Genomic DNA, 27,393 nt, shown 5'->3' with positions numbered 1-27,393 from the left:
AGGTTTGTAGAGCTACAGGAAATGCTGACAGCTGGCTGATCAGCATAAAGCACTCATCATGTTTTTCCTCGAAGAATCTGTGTTTGAATGAGCCAGAGCATAAATTTCAGCCAGCTGGGACGCTGAAACAGTTTTTAAACGGGGAAGGTTGTTATTCTTCCGTTTGGTCAGACAAAATCCTAAACAGTTAAAGCTTTTAGGGACAATCAAGACTGTCACACATTGGACTCTGCAGATCATCTGTGGATCTGAGTGCTGACTATTAAAAATAAGTTTTTCTCGTTCTTTAAGCCTTGTCTGTTTGTTTACTGAATTTTATGAAGGATGTAAATTTTAGAGGGCGTCATGTTTTTATATCAGACTGGCATGGGTCAAATTGTTGGTGCAAAAAAGTTTCTCAGTGATACCTGCTTTAAAATCAAGTATGATTCATTCTCAGCAGTATGTGTGCAGTCATGTTAATGAAAGAGGAAAAACTAGCATCTTTCATCCTCATTTAGAAATTAATTCATCTTTAATAACCTTAAAAATAATAGTCATTTTCATGTGACTGAGCATGGTGTAGAGGTATGAGCCTAATCCATAAAAAAAAGGGGAAAAAAACAGTTTTGAGTCTGACTGTGATAAAACAGAAGGCAGTTTTTTGTTAATGTATTTCTAGTATGAATAAGCTTTGTTTCTATTCAATGCAGTGTGAACTGAGAATTGCTCAATATATAACAGATGAATGCAACAAGTCGAATTCCTGCATCTGCCTGCTGAAACTGAGCTCATTGAGCAATGTTTTTGAAGTATGCTGCTTTTGTGATGTTGCTGAAAATGCTTCTTGAATGTTAAACAACAGGCAGACTGATTTTAACTGTTGAATCCCAGCTGGGATTGGCATTTGGCTGACTATGATTATGATAAACAATTGCAGTTTTTTTGTGCACAAACATTTCTATGATCAGTGGATGACAATATGACATTATGATCTCTTTGCAGAGTCAACCTCAGGCAGATGAATGAAGAGAGGTGAATATGGTTCAGGCACAAGACAGGAAGAGATTAAGAGGATTTTGCTCATGTGTGTAAACTGCTCTCATTTGTAGTTAATGCCGCAAGTATATTTTCCCCTTTTCACACACAGTCTCTGTCGTTTGACTTGGTTTCATTCTTGTGAAGCAGAAAAAAATGAAACTCTCCCCCTGCAGTGGAATTCTTGTTTCCAGACTCTTTCGATAACTTCTAACAGTGGTGTCAGTGGTTAAGCCTCATCTGATCTTTTAAATCCTATTAGCTGTGGCCTCTTAGATCATTCGGCCCAACACTGATCATCATCCTAAAGTCGACATTGAAGGTGCCAGGCTTTAACCTCATTCTCTGGATCAACCTCCTAGAAAAGTTCTGCCCTACTTTGTTTATTATGTAATACCCTGATTTTTTTTTTAACACTGAAGTATATATTTATTTTATTATTCATGATGTCCTTTAAGTTTCTTTCTCAACAGCGTGCTTCTCTGAAGTTCATATATCAATTCAACCCCTGCTAGTTTGTGTGGGATCTATTTGTTTGATGTTTTCATCCCAGTTATGGATGATCATTTTTTCACAACTTTTAAAATACACAGACCTCTCACTCTCCCTCTTCCGCCAAGTTTAAAGCTTTGGGTATTCCTCAGTACCAATCAGAGATATTTTTGTTTAGGTGAAAGCTTTAGGGGAGACTTTCTGTGTGAAGTTTTTCAGTAGACATCTAAAATTCACACTGTCCCACATACCTTATAAAAAAACAACTACCTTTGCACAGGCAGCCTTTCTGAAATTCTTATACTGCTGCAGAGACTTGGAGTACTTATACCCACAGAACTTTGCAACATCACATCCCACAATCCTTTACTTAAACATCCAAATCTGCTCTGCAGTGCTGTCTATGACACTTTTTTTTTAGCTTTTTAAAAGAGGCTTTTGAATTGTTTCTTAAAGCATTTTTTTATTTGTAGTTGACTTGGGAGGGGAGCACAGATGGAGTTCATCCTGTGGATTAGTGGTTACCAAAGCGGGAGTTGTGAAATGCTTATGGGCAGCATCAATAAATAGCACATTTCGTCCATTATTGTACAAATACAAACAAAAATATGGGCTATAGCCTTTTTAAAACTACGCAAACAGAACATTTTTATCTTGATTTAGATACAAGAGCAAGATTTGCACCAAGGTATTCTTATTTTATACAGATCAGCTAAATTAAGTATCTGAAGCCATTTTTACCTCCACCAAGGAGGTTATGTTATTGAGAGAGTTTGTCCGTCTGTCTGTCTCTCAGAAAGTACCCAACAGATCTGGATGAAATTTTCAGGAAATGTTCAAAATGAGACAAGGAAGAGGTGATTAAATTTTGAAGGTGACCCGGATCACTGGTTGGATCCAGGACTTTTTTTTAAGGATTCTTTATAATTGTGACATAGGGCTGTTTTCACCATATGTGTATGTAACTCTACAATGAATGGTCAGATTGCTTTGCAAAATAATACAAGACAAGGTCACGATCATTTCTGACGGATGTAAAAGTACCATCCACATCTTAGCAATACTTTGGATACTAAGATCCGGAATATTAAATGTATATTCTGGCCCCTCATAATTTTCAACACGGTCAGGTAACAAGTTATTGTAGAAACCTGCAGCTAACACCAAATTGTATCAGACAGTCTGCTGAAAGTGAGTATAACATTAAAGTAGGACTAAAGTGTTGCATGACAATCACTTCAGCTTGGAGTTCTGCGCTCTCTGAGTGCTTTTCTAGCTTTACATTTATTTTGTCTTTCTTTATGATTGGCCTATATGTGCATTCCCTGTGCAGAGAGTGGTCAGTCTCCAGGACCACTGTCTTAAAAGTTTGGGAACCATTGCTCAAGATGGACTAGTGTGATATCAATTACTGTCTCTTTCTTAAAAGAAAGAGACTCAGAAAAATTAACATTCTATTTTTTTCACATTGAAAAGTTGAAAAAATGTTTTTTTAAATTACATTTCAGGGAGACTGAGCAGAGAATTAATTGAAGTCAAAGCTAGCTGAAGTTAATTTAACTTTACAGTGGTGATTAAAAATGAGCTTGACCATACTGTACCAGAACTCACTCACGCTATTCCCTAAACAAACAAACAAATGAACAGTCAGACTTCCTCGGCCTACAGCTATGCGGTGCGGTGGCAATCAGTAAACCTGTGAATGAATAATAGATGAGGGACAAGGATTGAGACTGGTGTGTGGCCTCTGCTGCATTCAGTTATGGTTAGCCCTCACTGTAAGCATCCCTCTGCTGCTGTTAAGTCGACTGCACTCTTTGATCAATCCTGGATCAATACCTCCTCAGGGCTCGGGTACGGTTTCAAAATGCCACAGTTTCCCCTTCTCACCATTGTTCTCCGTGTCTTTTCACAAGCATTGCCCAGGAGTACGCCTGTATTTTTTATTCTTTTGCCCCAAACAGCTGACCCGCTGTGTGAATTCATGTACGATCTTCACCTTTACACATCCCATAGGATTGATTTAAACCTCCTTTAGGGCTTGCTGCAGAGGTTCTGGTTTGAAAAAAAAACAAACCTCACAACTTTTTGGTGACTTGGACTGCGACTGACCTTTCCAGTTTGTTCTGGGTTTGTTGGGCAGCGTACAAAGAAAGAGTAAAAAACTGTGTTTCAGTTATTGATCTGAAAGCTGTGTATTTTTTATTCTACCCCTGAGCTCCTCTGTTGTCCTGCTGAAATGTCCTGGAGAATAAACTCTACAATCGTACCAGAGACATTCCTCTATAGCTGTGCACACTCAGACCTGAGCGTAGAGGAGGTCAATGAAAGCCAATTTACCTACAGGGATCAATTAACTATCACATTACTGCAGCTAATCTACCTGCGATGGTTCCCAATATGCTACTTACTCTCTATGTTAAGGGATTTACTCCTCGACGTGGATCGGGGAAAGCTGTGTTCACCTTCGCAAATTCTTCTCTAAGCCTTTCATATTTTCCAGTTTGAACCGCACGCATCACGGGGAGGCTGCAGTATGCTAAAATTCTGCTTCCTCAGTCACTTTATTCTCTTCTAAGCCATCCAATTTCTGCCAAGTGCAGTTTCCTCTGATCTACTCCACGATAATCTTCTCAGGATTTGAGGGGAAAATTGAAATTCTGATTCTTTGCAAATTTGTTTGCTTAAAAGTGATTTACCTGAACTGTTGATTTATTCAGGGAGCATGCTGATATACTTTTTCTCATCCTCCACCAAGGGCAAAGTGAGGGACTGCATTGTTAACGTTTTCTGAGTGCTGACTGTTTTTTTTATTGTTTTGATCTCTTGGGTACCGAGTGCAGGTTCACTCTTATTTTAAGTTTAATTTTCACAAACCTCTGCTGGTTTTCTTTTAATATCCTTGCTCCTTCTTATCCTCATTGTATCCGTCTTTGATACCAGCTTTTATTTCTTAAATCAAAAGAATAACTGTTTTCCTTTGGTTGAGGAGTTTACCCTCTTATAAGCTGTAACTGAGCTGTCTCTGCTCCCTTAAATGAAATCCTCTGCCAGTCGCTCTCTGTTCAGTCTGCTGCCTGAAGAGGAGCTCTGTGAGTCAGACTCTCTGCATAACAACATTTGCAAACCGTACCTCTGCTGGGTGAAGCCCCTTTGTGGCGTCATTGGTAACCAACAGCCAGTACCTTGAGGAAACACTGAGGAGATACAGGTCAAATGACTGCAAAGGCCAGGGATCTTTTTCTTTCCTCTCCCCCGCTCTCAGTGTTACTCTGGCGAGATGCTGATGGTATATCATTTGGCTGCTGCTTACATTTGTGTCAGGATGCATTCTGGGATGCTTTTCCCTTCCCAGTGGGGTTGTGTTTACCTGGGGCACAGCTGACTCCTGGTTGTGGAGACTTTACAGCAGTGACCGACCCTGATTTAGGACAAATGTGTTCTTGTGCTGCAGAATGATGAGGAGAAGTGAGGAAACCCTCCTGAAAAAAAGACTCAGATAAGCAGAAACGTTATCTGTTTTCTCTTCCTTCTTTTTTACTTTCTCTAATCTCCAACAGTGCTGTTACATTTTCACAGACATGCACACTTCCTAGGCTGAGATATAGGTTTGTGTTCAGGACATCAGTGCTTATTTGTCTGTTTTGAAAAGCTCACTGAACTCAGCCTCTTCAGTGCATGAGGAAAAAAACAGCAAAATAAAATCATGTTTGGATTTGAAAATGTATTATGTTTCAAGTTGAGCTACTAGCCAGTATTTTCCAACGATCAGCAGTCTGTTTCTATCAAAGGATTTCTGTTGCTTTGCTGTTTTGACTGAGATGGTATTCTAGTGATGCTTGATCCAATTTGGCATCATTTTCCTCCACAAACCTCTGAAGGGCATCTTAAGAGAAAGTCTCTTCAAAACAGTGTAGGATTCAGCCATGAACAAGATATTAAACAGCTTTCATTTTGGTGGGTAGTTCCATGCAAAGATAGAAACATACTACTACTCCTACAAAGTCTTTTCCAGGGCCTGTGAGGACTATCCTGAAAAGCTAATGTTCTTCTGGGATGAAGACTCTGTTTCCCATGAGCAACTACACCCACTGAGGACGTGACTCTTATCAAGGCATTCGTGTGTTTTGATACAAATGAATGGAGAGCAGATCTTTTTAACACTGTTTCTCTTATTCAAGACAACTTTTTACCAGATGCAAAGCGACAAGATCATTTACAGACAGTCACACAGCTCTACGGTTTAAAACATGACAACCATGACTTTCTATAGAGTGGACAGCATGGCTCCGCCTTTTACCATTGCACAGTTTTGGAGCCAAGGAGCCAGGAGTGGAGCTGGGTGACAAAAATAACAATAATTTTCCTCTTTACTGGGTGATCTCTTCTTGGCCCTCCCTCCTGACATATTTTACAATCCCCAAAAAACTACATAAAAACAGCAGCTGTCAATCATTGTTAAACATGACGCAAAGCCTCCCTCTTAAATCTTATAACTGATGAAAACAATACTTTTCAGAAAAAAAGAGGACCTGGAATCAAATGATATCTTCAAATCACCACAACAATCTAATGTGAGAAAATTTTCTACCAGTTGTATAATTTTTTTAAAGTTTTAACACAGCTTATCTGGAATGACTGGGCAGCCAGATTTTTTGATCTATACTGCAGCCAGCCACCAAGGGAAGCAGTTTTTGTGGTGATGTCACTTCAAGCTGAGAAAGTTGATGGCCATTTTTTTACAGTCCATGGTGACAACAAGCAAACTATATCAACTGGTTTTAATTCAGTGCTACTCTCAGTCCAGTGTTTTGAGACGTGTCGGTAACTTGTAGCGTTAGTGAATCCTGGTTATTTCCTACAAGTGCTCATCCACCAGCTCCACCCACAAAATAAATCAGATCTCTCTTTTAACTGTCAAACTTTGTCGGCTGGTGTGGTGCCATCATAGAGACTTCTACACCATAAAATATCATGGTCCTGGACAACCCGAACAGTAGGGCAGAGTACCAAAGCAGGTACTTTTTAAGGTACCGACCAAATTCTGACAAAAGTACCGGGTACCGATTCATGTAAAGTCAAAAGGTACCATTTTTAGGTACCTAAATGCATCCTTGTGACTGTGAAGGGGGGAAGAGTAGGCGATTTTCCATGCTGGACATGAAAACAGCATTCCAAGTTTATATAGAAGAATAAATATGTTAAATTGAAAAAATTTATATTTTATTATTAAACAAATTGATATTTTTTACCACATTAACACACAAAAGTACCTAAAATTGGTTGAGTACCGGTATCGATTGCCAGGTACCGGGCATTGGTACAGTATCGTTTCAAATGTGAAAGGTACCCATCCCTACCAGACAGGGAAACTGAGAAATGGCATTTAGAAAACACCTACTTTGGTGCTGATGATCTCACTTTAGATTGTGGATTAAGATAAGCCATGTATCTAGAAGTGAGACTGTCTTAAGATCACTTAGAAAGTCCTCACAGAGACTTCAGGTTTGAAAATCATGAGTTATAGCACAGGTTATGTCTCTTCTCCTGAGCCCAGAGCTTGTGTCATCTTGCACCAGCTGTCTCTCCTCATAGTTTTTGCCTCCCGCCTCCTCTATGCATCTTAAATATCCTCTATTCTGCTGAAATCTCCAGCAGTGTGGTCGATGGACCGGCCTAGCTTTAGTGCTACCAGCTAAGCACGGATACAAACATAGCGGGGTGAAACCGCATCAACAACAGCAACAGAGTGCTGGTTAAAGTCTGCTGTGAAAAACAGTCCACAGCTCTCTCCAGATACACATACTGAGAGGAAAAAACAACAAAAAGAAAATACCAGAGAAAAATCAGACATGTTTAGTGAAAAAAATTCGGAAAGAAACATAAGGAACAATGATAACAGACTGCTGTTTCATTGTTTTTTGTGTATGTTTTCTGCATAAACTTGATGATAGAGCCATTTGTTGGATTTTGTCTTTGTTGGTACGAGTCTCCAAAACTGTATTGTTTTGTAACTATCTGACTGCCACAGCAGGGGGCGTGTGTGCTCATGTGTGCTGTTGCTGTGCATAAAGTAGACGTAATGAGGGCAGATGTGTGTGGCTGTAGAGGCACACCGTTTTTGACCATCATCGCTGTTAATTTAGTTATTGCTTCTTTTCTTTACTTTATATTAATTTTAGTAAAATGACAAAATAAATGAAAGAGGGGTTACATTGATCACTGTTTTTTAAATTTGTAAGTGAACGCGTCAACTGTTTCAGCTGCAAACACCTCAGTGACCATGGGAGGATTTCAACAGGCAAAATCAGGTCAGGAACCTGCTGTGCTGTTTATGGCATTAGTCATTAAAAACCCACATTGGTTGACCACTAATTTAAACTCATTAAGATGATTGTGCATATATGACTTCAGGTAAGCGTTGCTGTTAACATGACCAAATATGAATTCCACAGCAGCATGTTTTTGAAAGTCTCACACCACATATGTTAATATGCTGCAGAAAACACCAATCCCCTCTGTGTGATGTATGTCAAACACAACATACAACCCATTTTTAGCACCACTAAGACGTATTCTGTAAAATATCTACTGAGCCATTGTTAACCAGACCTATTTGGAGCCGGGGACAAGCATGTTGGATTATCAACAGCAGCAACAATGTGAATACTTAGGCTTACTCCTGGGTGGAGCGTGCTTTGGCAGTCAACCAAATCCCAGCCTAGGTGTTAATACGTTGTGTCCCCCATTGGGACAAAGCCCTGCGCACACATGCTCATTTCTATGGAGATGAGCTGCATCTCTTATCAGGCAAACATGCAAAGTCATATTGCCGGCTGCAGCAGGGAGACGGCCTGTTACTGCGGCGTGGACTTCCATGGCTGTGTAGATGCAGCACAGGTGCTAATACAATCTTCGCTCTGTTCCCCACAATCATCCTGTGATCCAGTCCTGCTGTGAGAGGGAAGTCTTCGTCTCATTCAAAACAAACCGAAACATGACAAAAGAGCTTGTTTATGCTTTGTTATGTGAGAAAACATCTTTCCTTATATGTAGTCTACCTTGAATAAAAACAACTTGTGTTTGAGGGAGTGAATCAAAAGCAGTGAGCGGTGTAATTGGATGTTGGTGTGTTTGTGATTTGAATCGTCTGTGTGTCGGGGAATTATTTGTACAATCTTAAATCATTGAATATTGCAAATCTTGGTGGATAACAAGTGAAAGAGCTGCAGTATTTAATTTTTATAGCAGCAGCTGTTTTACTCTGACAAAAGTCGACCTCATCTTTTGCACCTCTTTGTCGTTATAATTGGAAAAAGTGATTCATTCATTATTGAGTCTAGTGGGAAAAGTTTATCATGACATTTTCTCTGCTCATCTTTTTTTTCTTATGTTACCAGATTGTAATTTGAAAAGCTATGGATCAGACATTTATTGGACAAAAGCAGTTAATAACGTCTCATCTGCTTTATTTGACCCTTTGTTTCTTTCACACATGTTCCAGTTTTCGGCTATCTCTCTGAAATATTGCACCGTTGTTTAGATCGGTGTACCTGGGCTCCATCTGTCATATTTCCCAGGGAAGTGAATGAAAGAATAGACCTGTCTGTTTCAGAAAGCACAACATAAACTATTGTTCTGAGAGCATCAACAAACACAGAGACTTCTATCCATGTTTTATGACATACAACAATAGGCTCCCAATGGGACGGTGGTCTCAGTACAAGCTATTTCTCTTTCCATCTCTGCCAGTGACAGAACGCACACAGGCGAGAGTAACCCACTTTATTGGTGAAGCAGAAGGCATCTGAGGTCCGTATTACAGGAAGTGACAGATTTATAATTCTCTGTTGCACACGCGCCTCTTGGCAGTTAATGATGTGTGCCATGAATACAGATTTTTACATCATTCCTGACGAGGCTGTTGTTGTTGATGTGATGGTTCTGTTTCAGATATGTTCTCTTTTCATTTACACTTGATCCACTTTGGTCCTGAAGTGTTGCACTCCTGCAGCCTGTGTCACTGTCTGATACCTGAGACCAAAGCTCAGCCTGCTCTCCTGCTTTTTTTACAATCCTGTGAAGGAACTGTTTTTGATAAAGATTGGTGTAATCAATCTCCTAGATGTTTATATTTATTGCTTCAGCACAGCTGGGATGTTTCCATTTCCTGCTGATATTGAAGCATAAAGGGCTCTGTAAGAGCGAGATCACACCCTGATTTAATGTAGCTGAAGTAAAGGAGGAAATAATGGAGGGCTTAGTGCGAGTTAGGGTTTTGGATTACAATTAATACTGAGGGATCAGCGTAATGAAGGAAGACACCATCCATTTTTATGGCTCATTATCCTCCCTTCCACATTCTAACAGGATCTTTTTATAATTAGTCACTTGGCCATACTTTGTCTGCTGTCTGCTTGTTTTTCGGTCTTGCTCAGTGCACTAACTTTTCAAAAACAGTTTGATCGACTCTCACCAGTTTGCTCTTGAATATTTAGACATGCCTCTAATGAAACATCAGTCGTGCACTTCCTCTGAATCAAATGCCACTTAATGTCAGATTTCCTCAGCACTAAAGTGTGGCTTATGCATAAATTCATGAGAGACAAATGGACATCTGGGAAGTTATTTTTTCCCCCCGCTTTAATTAAATAAATTGGAACTGTTACTTGTTTTCTCCTTTATTGTCCATCAATTTAAATCCTTTATTTCCCTGTGTTTGTAGCCCGTCATCTGTGATCTCAGATCAAAGCAGTGACTTATAGATGGCTGCTGTCAAACTGTTGATCCTGAATGATTTAAATTTCCTGTGGCTACTTTGACACTGAGATCACAGTCTGCATAAAACTTAGGAGTAGTTTTTCTGATGTCACCCATTGGAGTTTTGAAGCCTATTGATGGTGGTTGCCTCATTTGAAATGTCGACCCAGTTTAACTTTTTTACCTTATGCGAACCAAAGAGGTGTGCTTTTTGTCTTCCCTAGCAAACAGCCACAGTGTACCCATCTGTTGGTCAAGTCAAGCCTTTCTGTAATACAAAAAACTTGTAACCTTGATATCTTTGGAAATAATGAGTTGTAACAGAGATCATACTCCATACAGTGTGCACTGATATAAAATGAGCTATATAGACCAAACCAGGCTGTAAACATGTTTAATTTTGTGATAGAAGAATCCAAATTAAAGAAAGATGCACAAAGTCGGTTCAGTTGATAAAAGCTTTTACTCAATTCTCTCAAGAATGGAACACAAACATGCACCACAGAGCCTATTATCCCTTACATTGGTCCCCACAACTGTGGCAGTACTTGACCTTTGCTCTCCTACCGTTTACTCCTTTCTGAATCATAAATCTCTTGGATTGCAATTGTGTTTAACCTCTTGACATAGTTTAACAATCTTCCTCAGTTTATCTCAAGAATACAACTTTTTAAATTATATATCGAACTTGTTTTTTTTCCAACATTTTGCTATAGAGATTGGCTTTTTTGAATGAGTATGTCTGTGGCCTCCAGTCCTCCTGAAGTGAGCCTCCAGAGGACACTTGATGTACTGCAGTTGTGCTATACTTTCACATAAGCTTCATATGTTGACACCAGAAGCTGTTGTGTGTGGTGCGTTCCGGCGTTCCAGTTTCAAAGTTGGAAAAACTTGCCATAACATATAAACATTGAATAACAGTATGTATATGACTGATTTATTACGAAAAACACTAGTCGGAAATTCTAACATAAAATGAATATAACAGGAGCTTAATTACTGTTTTTACCCCTGAAGTCGGAATTTCCTACTGGGAACTCGGGGGTGGTGTGGATGCTCAGGGGGTGTCCCTGTTTGGTGTTCCCACTCGGTATCCGGAAATTCCAACTTCCAAGTACAAATGGAACGCACCATAGCTGTTAAAGTCCAGGCAGCTGTAGTTCCTTCAGTGGCCACTTGAGGCTAGCCTCAGAAGTACCCTTAAACCGCTTTGTCTAAAGCTGCGTTTCCACCAAGTAGACTGGTTCGGTTCGTCTTGGTACGCAGCGCATCTTGAGGCGTTTCCACTGACTTATCCCAGGACAGATCCCCAAAACTGAGACGAGCCGGCCTACTTTTTTGGGACCCTTTCGTATGGGTGCCAGACTGAACCGATCCGCTCTCGGAAGGTGGAGCAACACACTGCAGACTGTTGATTGGTCAAAAGAATCATCACTTACCCCAACAGCGACTGCATTTCTCCTGGCGGCACGCAGACTTCTCTGAAACAAAGCTTGATTGCACTTTTTAAAAAAAGAGCTACATGCTTACCACAGAGAGGACAAAATGCTGCATGTCTTCCATCTGTGCTCTTTGTTTACTGTGTCGCGTTTTTCTTCTTTGTTGGATTTAATAGCGGAATAAGCTGCTACAGCGTCACGCTACTGTTTAACAGCTGCGGCTTTCGCCATCCGGCTTACACTCCGCCTACCACGAGAGGGCACAGTTTGCAGTGGAAATGCAAACGGGATCAGGCTTAACTGTACCAAATCGTCCCAAACCGTACTGAACCGACCTGGACTGCTTGGTGGAAACGTGTCTTAAATGCCAGACTGATCAGCAAATAGGATGAGCTGAGATGAGAGGAGATGAGATACGATAAGGTAATTCTTATCCTTATCCTCATCCCACCAAATTTACAGAATTAAAGCAGCTAACAAGAAAGTGTATTGCACAGACATTGCAATAAATATACGTGTAATGGAATAATCTAACAAGTGTAACAGAAAAAATATGTACAGGACTATCTAACCACGAGAAATATGTAACGAATGAAATGTACACTGGCAGACATGTTGTCCATCAGAGACGACAGCTTTGCCTTCATCCTCCTGTCAGCCTCCGCCTCCACAGGGTCCAGTGGGCAGCTCAGGACTGAGCTGGCCTTCTTTGAATGTTTGTTCAGTCTCACTTCCCCATGTCCTGTCCGCCTGTAGAAGGTGGAGTCCTTCCAGTCTGGTATTTGTGTCTGGTGTTAGCTCTGTTTACCATGTCTCTGAATAGTATGAAGCTTCTTTAGAAGATAAATGAATAAAGAATAGCTCATTACTAGAATTATTTAAGTCTCTTGGGCTAATGTTATGAAAACAACTGACTAAGTACATTATGTGGATTATTTGTCTTCTGAGTAGGTACATCCAGCTGTCAGTTTGATCTTTCTTCAGCTCATTCCTGAGCTGAACTCGAACTCTTGGAGAGCCATCCTTTCACTGACAATCATCCAATAACTCTAAAAGGACTTGAATGCTGTGACCAATACTTTTCACTCAGTCTTCATCAGAAAAGACATTGTTAACATTAGAGGTATAAAAGATTTTGATACAGCAATATATCCAGATACATTGACCTGTGACAAAATATTGATAGTTTAACTCCTAATATCAATATTTTGTTAAATAAAAAAAATCACATTTTAGCTAAGCTGGAAGTACAATATGTCTTCCACAACTCTACTCTGGTATATGGCGCTAAAGAGCAACTTCGCTGTATGTTGTTTCTAAACTGTATAATAAATATAATCTCAAAGTATATACAAAATATATTTTTCCTAAACTTGCTGATGTGGGTTTTGAGGCCGTAAACATCAATGTTTTCTCTCTATTCTTGGGTCAGTTAGTTTAGAATCATTTCAGGTTTAATTTTTACAGTGCAGTAGGTTGATAAAAGAATTATCAGCTTTTTAACCAACTGACCACGTCTTTCACCCAATATTTTTTTTCAACATTAGTTTAATGTCACAGTAGATTAAGTGACAAACTTTATACACTTTATGTTTTTGAGTTAAGTGTATGTATAAAACACTGCATCTGACTTTCATTATTTCAAACACAATAGAAAAGTTGTTTTTAATCGAATAGTTAATAGTTACTGTGTAGAATATCGCAATGTATTACAATGTTGTCATATTATCATATTGTGAGCCAAGTATCATGATACGTATCCTGAGGTTCTTGCTAATACTCACCCCTAACATCATGAATTATGTGACATCCAGATTAGTTAATGCCTGACTACTCAGTACTGACTATACAAGCCCACATGCTGTAGAAACAAAAAGACAGTGGATGAGAAATATTTCACTGCACACTTTGTATCTTTTCTGTTGCCTCTCTGTGTCGTACGCACGGCCCCTTCAATCCCAGTTCCAAGCAAAGGCTGGATGCTAAATGTGTGTCTCTGGCTAATGCTATTAGTTGTGGGAGTTGGACTGCTTTGAAAGGAACATCTGGCTGGAGAGCCTCACTGTTGCTCCAGAGTCTGGAGCAGAGGAGGATTACTGCCGTGGCATTTGGTTGAAGATGATTCAGCATGGAATTAGATGGCCTATATGGAGCCCAGCGTGGGACAGTGTGCCAGTCTTTCTCTTCTTCTTCTTAATGTGAATAGGAGCAGGGAGAGGCTGTGGAGATGGCTGAGTCCCTGCATCATGCTCCAGACTGATAATACATGCTTTGATTAATGTCTGAGCACTTTATCTTGTATTCTCTGGCTCTAAGCAGAAACTCCCCACGCTGGACACAGCTTATATGTGCCTCGCGCTATCAATCGTGTTGACCGTATTTGGTTTCTCAGCTGGATGGTCCTACAGTGTGTGGCTTTTTCAAGGCTGCGGGCTGTTATTTGATTTTATCTATCTGCATTATCTGTACCCCATCCCTAAGTCCCATTCCTCCCCTCAGGCAATATCCTCAACACGCGGAGGAGGAGGAGGAGAAACACATAAAAAGTCATAGTAAAGTATTATAAACAGACAAAATGTGCTTATGGTTAAAAAATTACATGTCATCAATAAATACAGACAAATAATATCATTTGAAAACCATTCAACAGTCTTGTGGAATGGCAGGACAATAGGTTAATGCAGCTTATCCTGTCTTTAAATGAGGGACCTGTGTAACACCCAGCTGTGAATTCTGTCGTTGAGGGGAGCAAAATATCTCAACCATTGCTGTCTTTCTCTCTGTTGTCTTTCACCTTACTTTTTGGATTCATAAAATTATATTTGTTCAAACAAATAAAAGGAAATTCAGCCTCACCTTTGTCATACTTATTGCATAGCTAATTAAACAGCTGACTATACTACTACTCCTGCTAGTATCATGAAATTATTCATTGTTGATTCACAGTGCTAACCAAAATCATAAGAACACCTGACAGATCTGAAAATGTTGACCTTTTTTGCCTCCAAAGCATGATGGTGAAACATGCAGATGGTTGCTTTGAGCACAACAAACACCAGATGAAGTGAATCCTTCTGGTTTTATCCTCTTCTAACTTTAAAATTTGGTTTGTCCACTTTTTGCAATGACAGCACCATCTCTCTGTCATAGTGCCAATATATATTACAATATAATTTACTTAAACATTTATGTTATCCCATGCCTCCTTCAACTCAAATCATAGGCTTTCCTTAGAAGGAACAATAGATCTGCCCAGGGGGCCACCCCAGTCCATTATTTGCAGTGTTCCCCTTTTGAAAAGAAAATGACTTAATCAGTTTGTGTTGGCTCTATTCTATAATATTTAGAGCACTGTGACATGTTGATGACTCTCATTCATTTTTGGGTATTATAGCAGCCAATTCCACAAATCAACTGAGACCTCTTGAATATGCCGAATGTTCAAATAATTTGTGCTAGTCATCAAAATGTCTCAAAACATTTTTACAAAGCATCCAGGGCAGGTGCGAAGTTATAAGTGGCTGTGCTTATGTATAACATTATTTACTGTACATTCTGTTATACTGTGTTTGTATCATAGACTGCATAATAAATGGACGTAGTCTCCCTGATGTCACCTGTTTGTTACTGAAAGGAGTTTTGAAGCACCATCAGAAAAGGGGCAGGCCTCAACTCTCCTCACTACTGCTTGTAGGTCACTGTCATGTGAGCTAAGCAGTGCCTCTGATTGGGCGAACTTGAGATCTTAATATCTACTAAATCACTGAGTTAGAGCAAAATTCACCCCAGTGCAATATGTACTGATTGTGAATTTAGCGTGCTGGAAACATTTTATTTCTGCTGTGAAAACGGCTCTTTTTGTCTTGGTGTGTATGTGACTTCCGGTACCTCCAGAGCCAGCCTCAAGTGGACACTCAAGAAACAGCAGATTTTGGTACTTCTGCATTGTCTCATATTTTTAGACTAGAAGTTGCCACTTGGTTTAAATACAATATTAATCATACAGAAGTATATTTTTCTTAGTTAAAAACATGTCACAAAAAATTGCAGCGTTTTTTAGGAGTCTGGAAAAGCTTAATGGTATTTCAATTCATTTCAATGTGGAAAATTGATTTGATGTAAAAGTAATTTGAGTTATGAATCACAGAATGAATGAAGTCAGGCCTCCACTGTGAATTACTTTACACTTATATTTTCATTCATATGGATGGATACACCAGGCTAGTCTCCCTCTGTAAGTGTACAATATGTCATTTCACATTTCACTCCAGACAGGTATCATCGAGGCATCTCTTTGAGACAGGATAAAAGTGCTCACTGAAGAGAGTGGCTCTGTATGCCAGGTATAAGTTTTCTGAGGCGTCATATTTTGTCCTAGAAAGCACGCTGTCGTCATTATGCTCCTGACACGCCTGCCTCCACACAGTTTAAATAAGGGGCTCTCTGTTCCAGGACAGAATTGAGGTGTACTATTAAGTTCATGGGCCTCCATTGTGAGCTCATGGATATGTCATTTCAAAGCAAAAGTGGTGCTGCTGCTTTTCTTCTCCACTACGGGGCCATAATTGCTTTCACCAGGTGTCCCTGGTCTAAATCAATACACCCAGACTGGATGACTGGAACCAAAACCAACAATTTTGTTTGGCAATCACTCGCACAGTGTGACAGGTAAATAGAGCATTGAAGTCAATTATCTATACATAAGGCAGAGGTCTCCCTACCAAGAATCTCTCATCATAGAGCTTGTACAACACATTTTCTATATTTCATGATGAAAATACCAGAAAACATGCATCTTTCTCTCTGAATTGTGCTATACTGGTGGTTTGTTTTTGACAGCTGGTTTTATAGTTTCAGTTTTTATAAACAGTTTTTTTTTCTCTAGTGACACATTGCCTTTGGCGGCTGCAGGTCTCTGTTAACCTTGACTGACCACTGTTCCACCACACGGGGTTGTGGATGGCGTATGGGGACGGAAGGTGAGGAGAAGTTCAGGACAGCCTCGTGGCTACTCCAGGGCAGGAGAGGACAGCCAAGTTAAATCCATGAGGCAGCTGCGCCTGCACTTTACAACAACATGTTCCCAATGCAGGCATTACAGTGATTAGGTAGCTCTGAGTTGATCTTCACCGCAGACAATAGGAATTGTCCCCATGGCTACAGTCCGGCTGTGGTCATTGTTATCTCACCCAATCAGCCGTGAAGCTCCGCGACCATTGCTCATAGCCTGCAGATGAGGTGTGTAGCTGTCCTGTTGTTTCCCCTGTTTAAAAAGGCTCTCTATTACTACCATAACTTCCCAGCCTCAGCTCTCTCAGCCTTCTTCTGACAGTCTCAGCAAACATCAATATGATCGAGTTTTATATAAATAGCCTGTGCTCATCATCTCCCCAAATGTCCACCGACCATTGACCCATGAGTCAATGTTCTCTGCTCTCCCTGCCCTCTTCACAGCAGTGTCTGATCCACTTCCCTGGAACACATTTCTCTGCCTGACTTTATTAAGAGTTTTAGACAAATTAGTGAGCCTCTGCTGGCCCAGAAATGTCCTTGAGGCTTAAAAGTAAATTTGCACTGCCAAGTCTAACAAAGTTGTACATCAAATCTCTGACAGTCCAACACTGCTCAAATCCCCAGTGATGCCGGGTCATTGCTGACTCATCTTTCCTGTCTGACAGCCACCTGTGGGCTCTCTGTTTTTATGATGGAGACACTTTTTTTGGTTGTTGAGGCTGCAGCAGCAGACTAGCTTGAAGAGACAGTGACCCTGAAGGGATACATTGTGTTTTCAGGCCACTGTTACAGTCTCCAGCTTTTCTTTATTGTTAGACCTCCTGACCCTGGAATAACGGCACATAAAGTCTGTGAAAACACAGCGCTGTGTTGAGTCCTGAGTTTTATAGAAGTCAGTAGAGCTTCATTGTTGTGTGAGAGACTCTAGTGTGAGTGTGTTGATGCAGATTGACAAGTTCTTTACAAAGCTTCAGCTATTTTTATGCATTAAGTCAAAGCAATGCTTCATTTAACATGGATTTGGACGACAGGACGATTCAAATTTTCTAAAATATGTGAATAAAAGCTCCAATACTATGTTATGAGATAAACTAAATATTAAAATAATTTGTTAGAATGAGCCAAGTTCTCTGGGAGTTTCTTCTAGATATTTGAAGTATGTTTCTCACTCTGGGCTTGTAAACCAGACCTGTCACAGAGGACGTGAGTGATGTGGATGGTTCATTCTTTATAAGAAGATCACCAATGCATTTTAACACTTGACTATTCAGAGCTTTACAAACCAGCAGCATGATCTTAAAATCTATTTCCTTACAGGCAGGGAGCCAGTGTAAAGACCTCAGAACTGGGGTGAAGTGGTCCACTTTTTTGTCTCAGCGGGGACTAAATCAACAGATTTTTCAGGTCCTGTTGTAACGCAAATCCTCTTGTCTTTGATTCATTTTCAGGCAATAGAAACAGTTTTTTAATCGTCTTAGGGACTGTTTACACACCAACGGATTCGGGTGATTCGCAAAAGTAATGTTGCATTTTGGCCTTGCGTTTACACGGAAAGGTGTTTCAGCCAACGTAAAATGCAAATTTTTGAAAATGGCCTCCAGAGTGGAACTTTTCTGAAATGCTGCTGCCAATGTTGTGGTGTAAACAGTGAGCCGGCATTTTCATTGGAAATACTGACGTCACTATCAGCTTTGCGCAAGCGCATACAACAGTACAACACTACAGTTGTTATGATCGCGGCAGACTACTGTGTTGTGCTTGTGTTGCTCAATCTGCTGAATCTGCTGACTATCTTTCAACAAAATGTGCATCTGTTGCTCCAATTCTGCACTTAGTATTTGTCAATACACCAATACACCAACTCTACTTCAGTGGAGATGGTGGAGATCTACCAAAAGCTGCTTCTTGACAAGACAGTTATAGCGCCAACTACAGAACTGGCATGCTTACTACAGCGTTTTACATCCCTCAGAATTTCCGTGTAAATGCAATTTTTTTTCACTGTGTTTTCAGATGAAATGTTGTCGTGTGAATGGGGCCTTTTAAAGCTAAGGTCCGACTCAATGACTACACTCCGGCTGTTAACTTTTTAGAATGTAACACCCGTAGCTGCTCACTTACTCTTAGTCTTTACTCTTGGGCTCAAAAACTAACTAACTTTATGATATGAGAACAATAAGGCACACTTACTGAATTGTTCAGAATGCACTCACAGCTTTTATGAGACTATGGTCACTGGTTCTCGTTGTAATGTATAGCAGTGTGTTGTCTGCATATTTGAATTTATCCTTCTCACAAACCATGATTCTGCAACAAGGGAGATTAACAACTGTGAGACTTATTTTTAACCTTGTCCAAAAAATCTAAAAACAGTATCTTTTTGTATCTTGAGTCAGTCAGTTGCTAGTTTCCTCTATTGGATTTGCAAAAAGTGATTCAAAAACTCTGCAGACTTATGGTTTGAAACTGGTGGACTAAGATCTGTAGAAAAAAACAAATCTAAATTTTGTTTCGCGTTTAGGAGGATTTTAGAACATAACCTTTCAATTTAACAACTTAGCATTTGGCAAAAAAGTCCTTAAATCTATTTTTATTTGTTTGTTTTTGTTTAAACCTATTTCTAACACAGCCTGAAAGCAATAGAATTTGTTGTGTAGCTAAAAAGAGGTAATGTTTCAGAAGAGGGTTCAATCAGCAATCCAAACCAGATTGTTGTCTCAATCCTGTGCCTCTGTGGTGCCAATTTAAAGCACATAAACAATGTTTTCACAGATTTCATTCCTGATTTTTGTACTGCTCTTCGTAGTGTTTTAAAAATGACCATCTTAACTGTTTCTTGTATTTCATCGGCCCTGCTAAAATAAGGATAGATTACGTAGAATGTAACAAATTGCAACAATTCTATGCTGCTGATCACTCAGTAGCCATCTCAGCACCATTCTGCCAACTTTTTTCCTGTACTTATGTTTATTCAGCTGAATTTTTCATTTTCTCCCAAATTCAAGTAGAGAAATGTGACTCCTGAAACACACATGACTTATTAGGTTGATTGTTTAGGAGACAAATCAATCCCTCTTTTTAGATTTAAACATTACACAAAAGGTCTAAGGCAGAGTTATCCTCCCTCATTAACCAATTTTGGCCGAGGAGAGACACCGGCTGCAGCGCAGAGAGCAAACAGCCAAGTTTAAATTTGGCCAGTCATCACTTTACTCATGCAGTTAATGCTAATTAGCAACAGCTGATGTGACCTGTCGCCACCGTTTGTCATTTTAAGCAGCAGAAGCGACTCTCGGTGTCAGCGCTGGCTAACTCAGACACTACGGCTCTGTTTTGTGAATGAGTTTCTTTACTAATCACTGTGTGGCTTTAGATAGGAATTTTTAAGTCTGATGAAAATGATTCTGCATTTTCACATCGCAGACTGGCAAATACAGCTCACTGTTTCCACTGCATATTATGGATTTGTGAGTCTTCAGCAGTCGTGTTGTGACAGAGATCTTGTTCATCCACTCCCTCTGACAGCTGTCGTTTCTCTGACGGAGAATGATTCTACCGTGCTGCCAGCAGTCACGCGTGTTTCAGGTTTCCACCGGTGTTCTGTTGCTGGTTTTTGAGATTGAGCATGTGACCTGGTGTTTGGGGGGTCACTGGAGGCAAAGAAGGATGAAGCAGCAGAATGACAGAGGGAAAAATGTGGAAGAAGTGCAGAAAGTGTGTCCCATACAGTTAATCAAGCTGACATTATAACCCTCCAGCTTCCATAGGCACTCCACAGATGCTCAACTCTATCAGTGTGATTTAAGTACACACATTTGGCCCTGCAAAAGAAATCTTAATGCACACTCAAGATGGAAGCTGAAAATGAGCTGGAAAGTTTTTTTCTTCCATTAGAACAAGTGCAACCTGCACAACATCATTTACTTTAATGAGCTGGCTGCAGTTAAACAGAAAGAACCCTATAACATTTAACACTTCTATGAACATTACTGTTTTCTTGCAAAGAGCTTCTCCTATGAAAGTCTGCAGGACTTGTTTTAAATACAAAATACCTAATTTGATAGCGGTATGATATTAAGTCAGGCTGTTGTATCTTTTCTAAAGTGCTGTCTGTAATGAACCTTAAATGAGTCCCATTTTAATCAGTGATTTTAATGCAACAGGCTTTTGTTTGCTGATACAAGTTCTGATGCACTGTGGGATTTGTTATTTTTCTTTTTTGTAATATTTTGTCTCATTGAAACTAATCAAGATGTTCTAAGTGTGTAATTGTCCAAAAATAACCTTTCAGAGTTACTTTTAATTTCTAGGGTTTATTGCATTTTTAATAAACTGTATTTGATGACTGTCACAATAAATGATTTAGCTGTATGATAAATTATCTCTGAAAAGATTGCAAATAACAAAAGTTTGTCTTCTAATAACACGTCATAACTTTTAAAACTTAGGCAACATTCACAATTATTTTTGAAAAGCCATTTTCTTTTTTTAGTCTTACACAAGAGCCCCATTTTCACCAAGTGGTCCAGTTCAGTTCATCTTAGTACGACATGCATTTTGTGGTGTTTCCACTGACTATTTTTGTGACCAGTCCCCAAATAACCGAGACAAGCCATTCCACTTTTTGGGACCTAGACTAAACCGATCTGTTGCTATGACGTCATGCTGTTACATAACTGACGCGGCTATCACCATTCGGCATACACGTCGCTTACCACAAGGGGTTAGGGGAGTTAAATATTATCTTCACTTTTTATTTCACTGTCAACTTTAGTGTGTGCATGTGCATGTCTTTGTGCGTTTGTGTTTTTGTGGTGGTTGCCTGAGCCTCACCAGAGGTCATACTCAGACGCATAGAGCAGACCATAGGAAAGAAAGGAGACAAGATTTATCCGCATGTGCAGAAGACCCTGCAACTTTGACATCACGTTTGCCAAGCCGTCAGATGTTTTCTTGTGCTTAAAAACAGAAATGTAAAAATAACAGGAAGTATTGAGGTCAGAGAAAAAATTAGTTTTATCTTTGACCTGCTTCTTGCCCCTTACTCCAAACAATACCTACCAGCAGAGATGCACCGATCCCATCCTGGTATCAGATATGGCCCCAATCCAGCCCCTAAAAGCTGGATCAGGTATCGGTGGGAAAGGATCAGTCTGAACTTGACACCAAGGCTAAACTACGATTTAGTATACAGGGTATAAAACTTTACAGTTAAATAGTAATTTTTGTAAGTTCTGAAACATTATTTTGGCCAAACTGCTGTTTAACATTTAAACACTTATAGTTCAAATAAATATCAACTTCAGAAATTCCACATGTACACATTTTTTGTCTTATACTCAAAACATTCCCTATCTTTTCCCACAGTAGATCATGCAGCTTGTTATTTGACACTTGTATCGAATCAGTGTCAGTATCGGTCAACACCCAAAACCCAGGTATCAGTATTGGTATTGGGACATGAAAAGTTGAATTGGTGCATCCCTACTTACCAGTAGATATTAACAGGAAGACGTTTGCACTTCATGCTGTAACAAGCTATATAACTTAATCCTGACAGCAGTCAGAGCTAAGCCAGCTTTCTCTTAACAAGTTAAGACATTTACACACACACCACACAAAAAACTGGATTACCTGAGTCACCTGATTAAAAATAAAATTCTCCATGCCTGTAAGTGTTTCCACTGATTGAATCAAACACTCACTCCCAACACTCCCAGTTCAGCTCCAAGTAATGCCTCGTGTCTCTGATGTTTCTGAGAAGCCTGTAGAACGACACTTCGGGGGGGGGAAGACAGTCGGTCCCTGTCAGTACATTCATCCTCAGTCAGAGGGCAGCTGGTGCTCTCAGGTCTGTCACTGCATCCGTGGTGTTGTGGACCATGTGCCTGTGTTTCTGCACTGAGCCGTGTGATTGCCATGTGTCAGAGAGCAAGGCCAAGTCTCACTCGGGGCATCTGCACATTAGAGGGTGCGTGTTGCTTGAGTGACTGCGTTTCCTGTCTGTCCAGCCCTCTTCTCTGGACACCTTTCCTCTGAGTCCTGAGACACATTCAAATCACTATCAGCACACAGCACAAAGCTGGTATTAAAGCAGCACTGTTTGCAGCCTACATAGTAATAACAAGGCTCTTGAACATTTTATGCATCACAACTAACCATTTTCCCCTCCAGCAGCACCATTTTCATTTGACTCAGGCCCAGCTTGTAAATGGGCTGTTAATAATAAGCTGATAAAACGAGGGAACAATGCATATATTTTATTGACCACTTCATTTTCTCACTTATGGTAATGTAGCAGGACAAGACTGAACAGAAAGAGCGGTGTCTGAGGCATATACAGCACTTGATATATTACCGCTGGAAATAAGATGACAAACAGGAGGTATGGAACAGAAAATCATTTCAAAACGATTCTGGGACACTGCTAGATTGTTAAATAACCTCGCAGATGTGCGTTACAAACACTGAGCAATGAGAAATAGCTGATCTGTCTGCTGTTCCAAAACTACATGGTTGCAATAAAACTGGTTTCTTTTACTCATAGATACATTTTTACTATATATAGCACACAAATGCATCAGTCAAGGTCTTATTATGTTTTAATGATTGACAAACATCCGATATATAATAGTAATGCAAAAAAGCCATCATAGTACAGGCAGAGACTGAACCCAGCTGGTCCTGAGTGTAATTTTGCTTTTGATTTATGAATCTATTTCTTCTATAGTGGACAGCATAATTAAACGACTTTAACCCTTCAATCTTTTTTTTTCAGTTTACCTGTTATAGTGTCTGTCTTCACATTCTCATCCATCAGAAACAAAACAACAGACTTTATCTCCCTCTAACTAGTTTAATTTGTCGACTTTCGCCCAGTGTATGATTATAAAAGGATCCAGCGTTTGCTCTTTCTGCCCCTTTCTGGGGTTAATTGCTCTGCTTTTTGGAGACAGATGATGTGAAGGGCTCACACTGTGGGCAAACGCCACTGTTGGCACTGAGGGGTGACTCTGGTGTTTCACAACCATCTGGCTCCTCTGTCTGTCTGTCTAGACTCTGGTTAATCCATCACAGGCCTGTCCACTATTAATATATCATCATGCTTGTGGCTATAAACCCTGAAAGTTTATGGATGTAATGATTAGACTTTATTTCTGTCCTGTACTCACTGTAATTTTTCGATGGTGGCGCTTTATCACTATTAAAATATGATGTGTGTCCTCTTGAGGGCTGTCCACTTTTTATTTGAGCTAAAGCAGTAAAACAAACAAACAGGGGTGCATCTGATTTCTGAGTCTTTCAAGAAGAAATTGAAAAATATATTTAAGATTTCACTTGCAGTGAAGTCTTTGGGTAAAAAACATACAGAAAGCTGTTGAAACTATTTGATTTACTTCACTGCCAAGCTGACATCACAAGATACTGTCCATCATCCTTACTTCTATACATCTGGATGGTCATGAATTACAGCATAGCAGTTACCAGTGCAAACCACAAGTCCAGCAAGTGGTAGGTGGCTGTCCTAAAAAAAAGACTTACCCTCACTTCAGGCCTTAATAGTAATATACATAGTTAGTTTAACATGGTACTAACTTGGTCTCAACCCAGCCCATGTTAGAAACTACAGGCCAGTCTCGCTTCTGCCTTTCTTGTCAAAAATACTGGCGCACACAGTCTATAACCAAGTGTCTGAACATCTGCAGAAGAACAACTTGACTGACTCCTATCCATCTGGCTTCAGGTGTGACCACTCCCCTGAGACTGCACTCAAGTTGGCCACAGAATAACTGTGACTGGCTCGAGCTGCTGGTCAGTCCTCTGTCCTACTACTGCTGGACCTGTCTGCTGCCTTTGACACAATAAACCATCAAGTTCTCCTCTCCACACTATCTGAACTTTGCATCTTAGGATCTGTGCTATCGTAGTTCAAGTCCTACCTCACAAGCTGATCCTTCAGAGTATCATGGTGAGGAGAAGTGTCTAACTCACATGACTTATTGAAAGGGGTACTCCAGGGCTCAGTGTTTGGTCCTCTACTCTTCTCCTTGGTGCAGCGATCTGGTCTCATGGCTCCTCCTACCACTGCTATGCTGACGACCCTCAGCTTTTTCCTGTCTTCCCCACCTGACAGCACAACTGTCTTGGCTCGGATATCAGCGTGTCTGGCTGATATCTTCACATGGACAAAGGAACACCACCTCCAGCTAAATCTGTCCAAAACAAAGCTCGTTTTCCTTCCAGCTTGTCCCCCGGTTCAACAACAGATCAGTGTCCTGCTTGATTCCAATCACCTTGTGCCCACAAACTCTGGCAGAAATCTGTGTGTCATGATTGATGACCAGTTGACCTTTAAGGTCCATGTGGCTTCGGTTGCTTGATCTTGTTGATACACCAGCATGCCTGGTCTTTAACCAGCCCAAAACAGCACGTCACCCCACTGTTAATCTCTCTTCAGATCAAGGCAATTAAACAGTTTATTTAGTGGTGTCCTTCAGTGGTGAAAGACACCTGGTGCTCCCAGCCCAATGTGGCTCTAAATCTCTAGCCAGACTCTTTTCTGTTGTGCCCAAATGGTGGAATGAATTACCTAACTGCATCTGATCCGCAGAGTCCCTTTCTACTTTTAAGAGATGTGTGAAGACTCATCTGTTCAGGGAACACTTGGGCACTTAGCTGATCCTTCCCCTCTTTGTCTTCAGGGGTAATATTAGCCAGAAGGTCTCAGACCCAGATCTTTGAGAATTTTAAGCACTGGTTATTTAATGTTGTCAGAGGTTTACCTATTTTGTTGCAGCAATCAAAATAGATTCTTCTTCCACTTAATGGCAGCACCTGCAGCCAAATATTGTGTAGCACTTTGTCGTACTCGCTAAGGTTTTCCGTTCTGTCTAAACTCTTGCTTGTGTGTACATCGCTTTGGACAGAAGTGTCTGCTAAATAAAATTGTAGAATTGTAGTTACTCTGGTGGAGATGGGTGAGGGTGCCAACGTTTAGTTGTTTTGTGTCAATGCACACAATACTTAGTCTTAAACTGTAATTTACGATTCCAAGGCCTTTTTTTAAGTGTGCCTAGCAGAATGTGTCATTCACTTGATTCCATCATTCAATTCACATTGCTGCAAGAGGACAGTACATGTGACATAACATGAGTAAGAACCTGATGCCTCTGCTGCATTATAAGGGCGGCTGTGTATAAACCCACCCTTTATGAAATAAACTGTTTAATTGCCTTGATCTGAATCATGTCAGATTGTAATGTGTCTGAAGTGAAAGGTAATAAAATGCAAAATGTGATAAAATACCAGCTCACTCCCGGAGAGCGTTTTAAGGGGAAATTTCTCTGGTTTTATTAGGTTCTTAGCTGACAGTTTACTGTGTTTTACATAAAACATTGACTCTGAGCCCATGTTGTAATGAGAAACTGACATGAGAAGCACTTTTGATTTTCTACTTTTGATCAATAACCAGGACTGTGAAAAAAAATCTAGCTTCAGCAAATTCCAAAATAAATGTGCTGTCGAGAAAGGGTCAACAATAATTTTCAAGCCCTGCTGTGCAGAAATCCCTTGAGCCAAAGCAACATGATGAAACAGTGTGTCATGCATGAAATAAAACTGTGCTGCTTTCTTTTCTGTTTGTATCTTACGGTTCTACTTCTTACCACAGTTCTGCATTGATCCGTTAACAAACAAACCTTATTTTATTTGTGTTTTAAGTTGACAGACGGGTTTGATGTCCTGCAGAGGCCCAGCCAGTACTGGCCTGTCTGTAACACTGTCTGGAGTTGATCAGTGCATGTGAATGAGGAGGATGCATTGTTGATGTTAGTCCATCTTTCAGTGAGCAACAATCTGTTCTGCAGCCTGATGATGTGAGGCAGATTGAGGCTGACAGGTTGTGTTGATGCAACTAATTACACAGCAGATCAAATAAGTCCATAATGGAGCAATCAATCACTGGGCTGAGACCGTATCACAACACACACACTCATAAACACACACACACACTCAGTTTAATGCAATGACAGTAATCTTTTTCCTTTGACAACTTTTCCAAGAAGCAGTAAGTTCATACATCTCTGATCCATTCACTTTCAAGCTGCAGCCTTATTTCTCACATATTCTCCAAGCATCTGTTTACTCTGTCTGTAATTCAGCTTTTGGATTGATTTTCTCAACTTGTTCCTTCTACACTTCAGTGTCAAGAGACTGTCAATAACAGCTTTCCATGCAAATGTTGGAGCTTGTTCTAGCTGCTTTTTGGTGTTTGATAACCTGTTTGACATTCAGCTGGAGGGAGACGTGAAAAGCACTTTGTCTGTCTGTCTAATATAAACCGAGCATGGCACTCGGCTCTGTTGTTTTATGTTGCTGTGGCTTGGTTCACAGGAGCTTTCAGGGCTTGTAAAAATCTCTGCAGCAGTGGGGGGAGGATTGGCTCCCACTCTGCCTCAGTCGCACAGAGTCCACTCTCTCAGGATGTGGCTGGATGTATGGTATCAGTGCATATCACACATTATTGTGAAGCCTTGCAGCTGACGTGGAGATGAGACAGAATTTTTCTTTGTGTTTTAGCGGCGTACATGTTCACATTCTTTAATGTATGATTTGTGTGTATCTTTCCTCTGCTTTCCTCCAAAGAGCACCCTCACTGAGCTTGAATTATTCA

General features: G+C 40.2%; 1 protein-coding gene across 3 annotated transcripts in view; it reads left to right on the top strand.

Annotated features, from left to right (window-relative positions):
* nbeab (neurobeachin b) overlaps positions 1-27,393 on the top strand; it is a 227,917-nt gene that overhangs the window by 8,974 nt on the left and 191,550 nt on the right. The gene's annotated exons all lie outside the window — the stretch shown is intronic.

This window comes from Halichoeres trimaculatus, unplaced genomic scaffold, assembly GCF_033239565.1.
Source record: "Halichoeres trimaculatus isolate MK-OKI-2021-1 unplaced genomic scaffold, fHalTri1.1 fHalTri1_scaffold_9, whole genome shotgun sequence".
Lineage (NCBI taxonomy): Eukaryota > Metazoa > Chordata > Actinopteri > Labriformes > Labridae > Halichoeres > Halichoeres trimaculatus.
The sequence above is the reverse complement of the archived record's forward strand: the minus strand, read 5'-3'. Positions and strand labels throughout refer to the sequence as shown.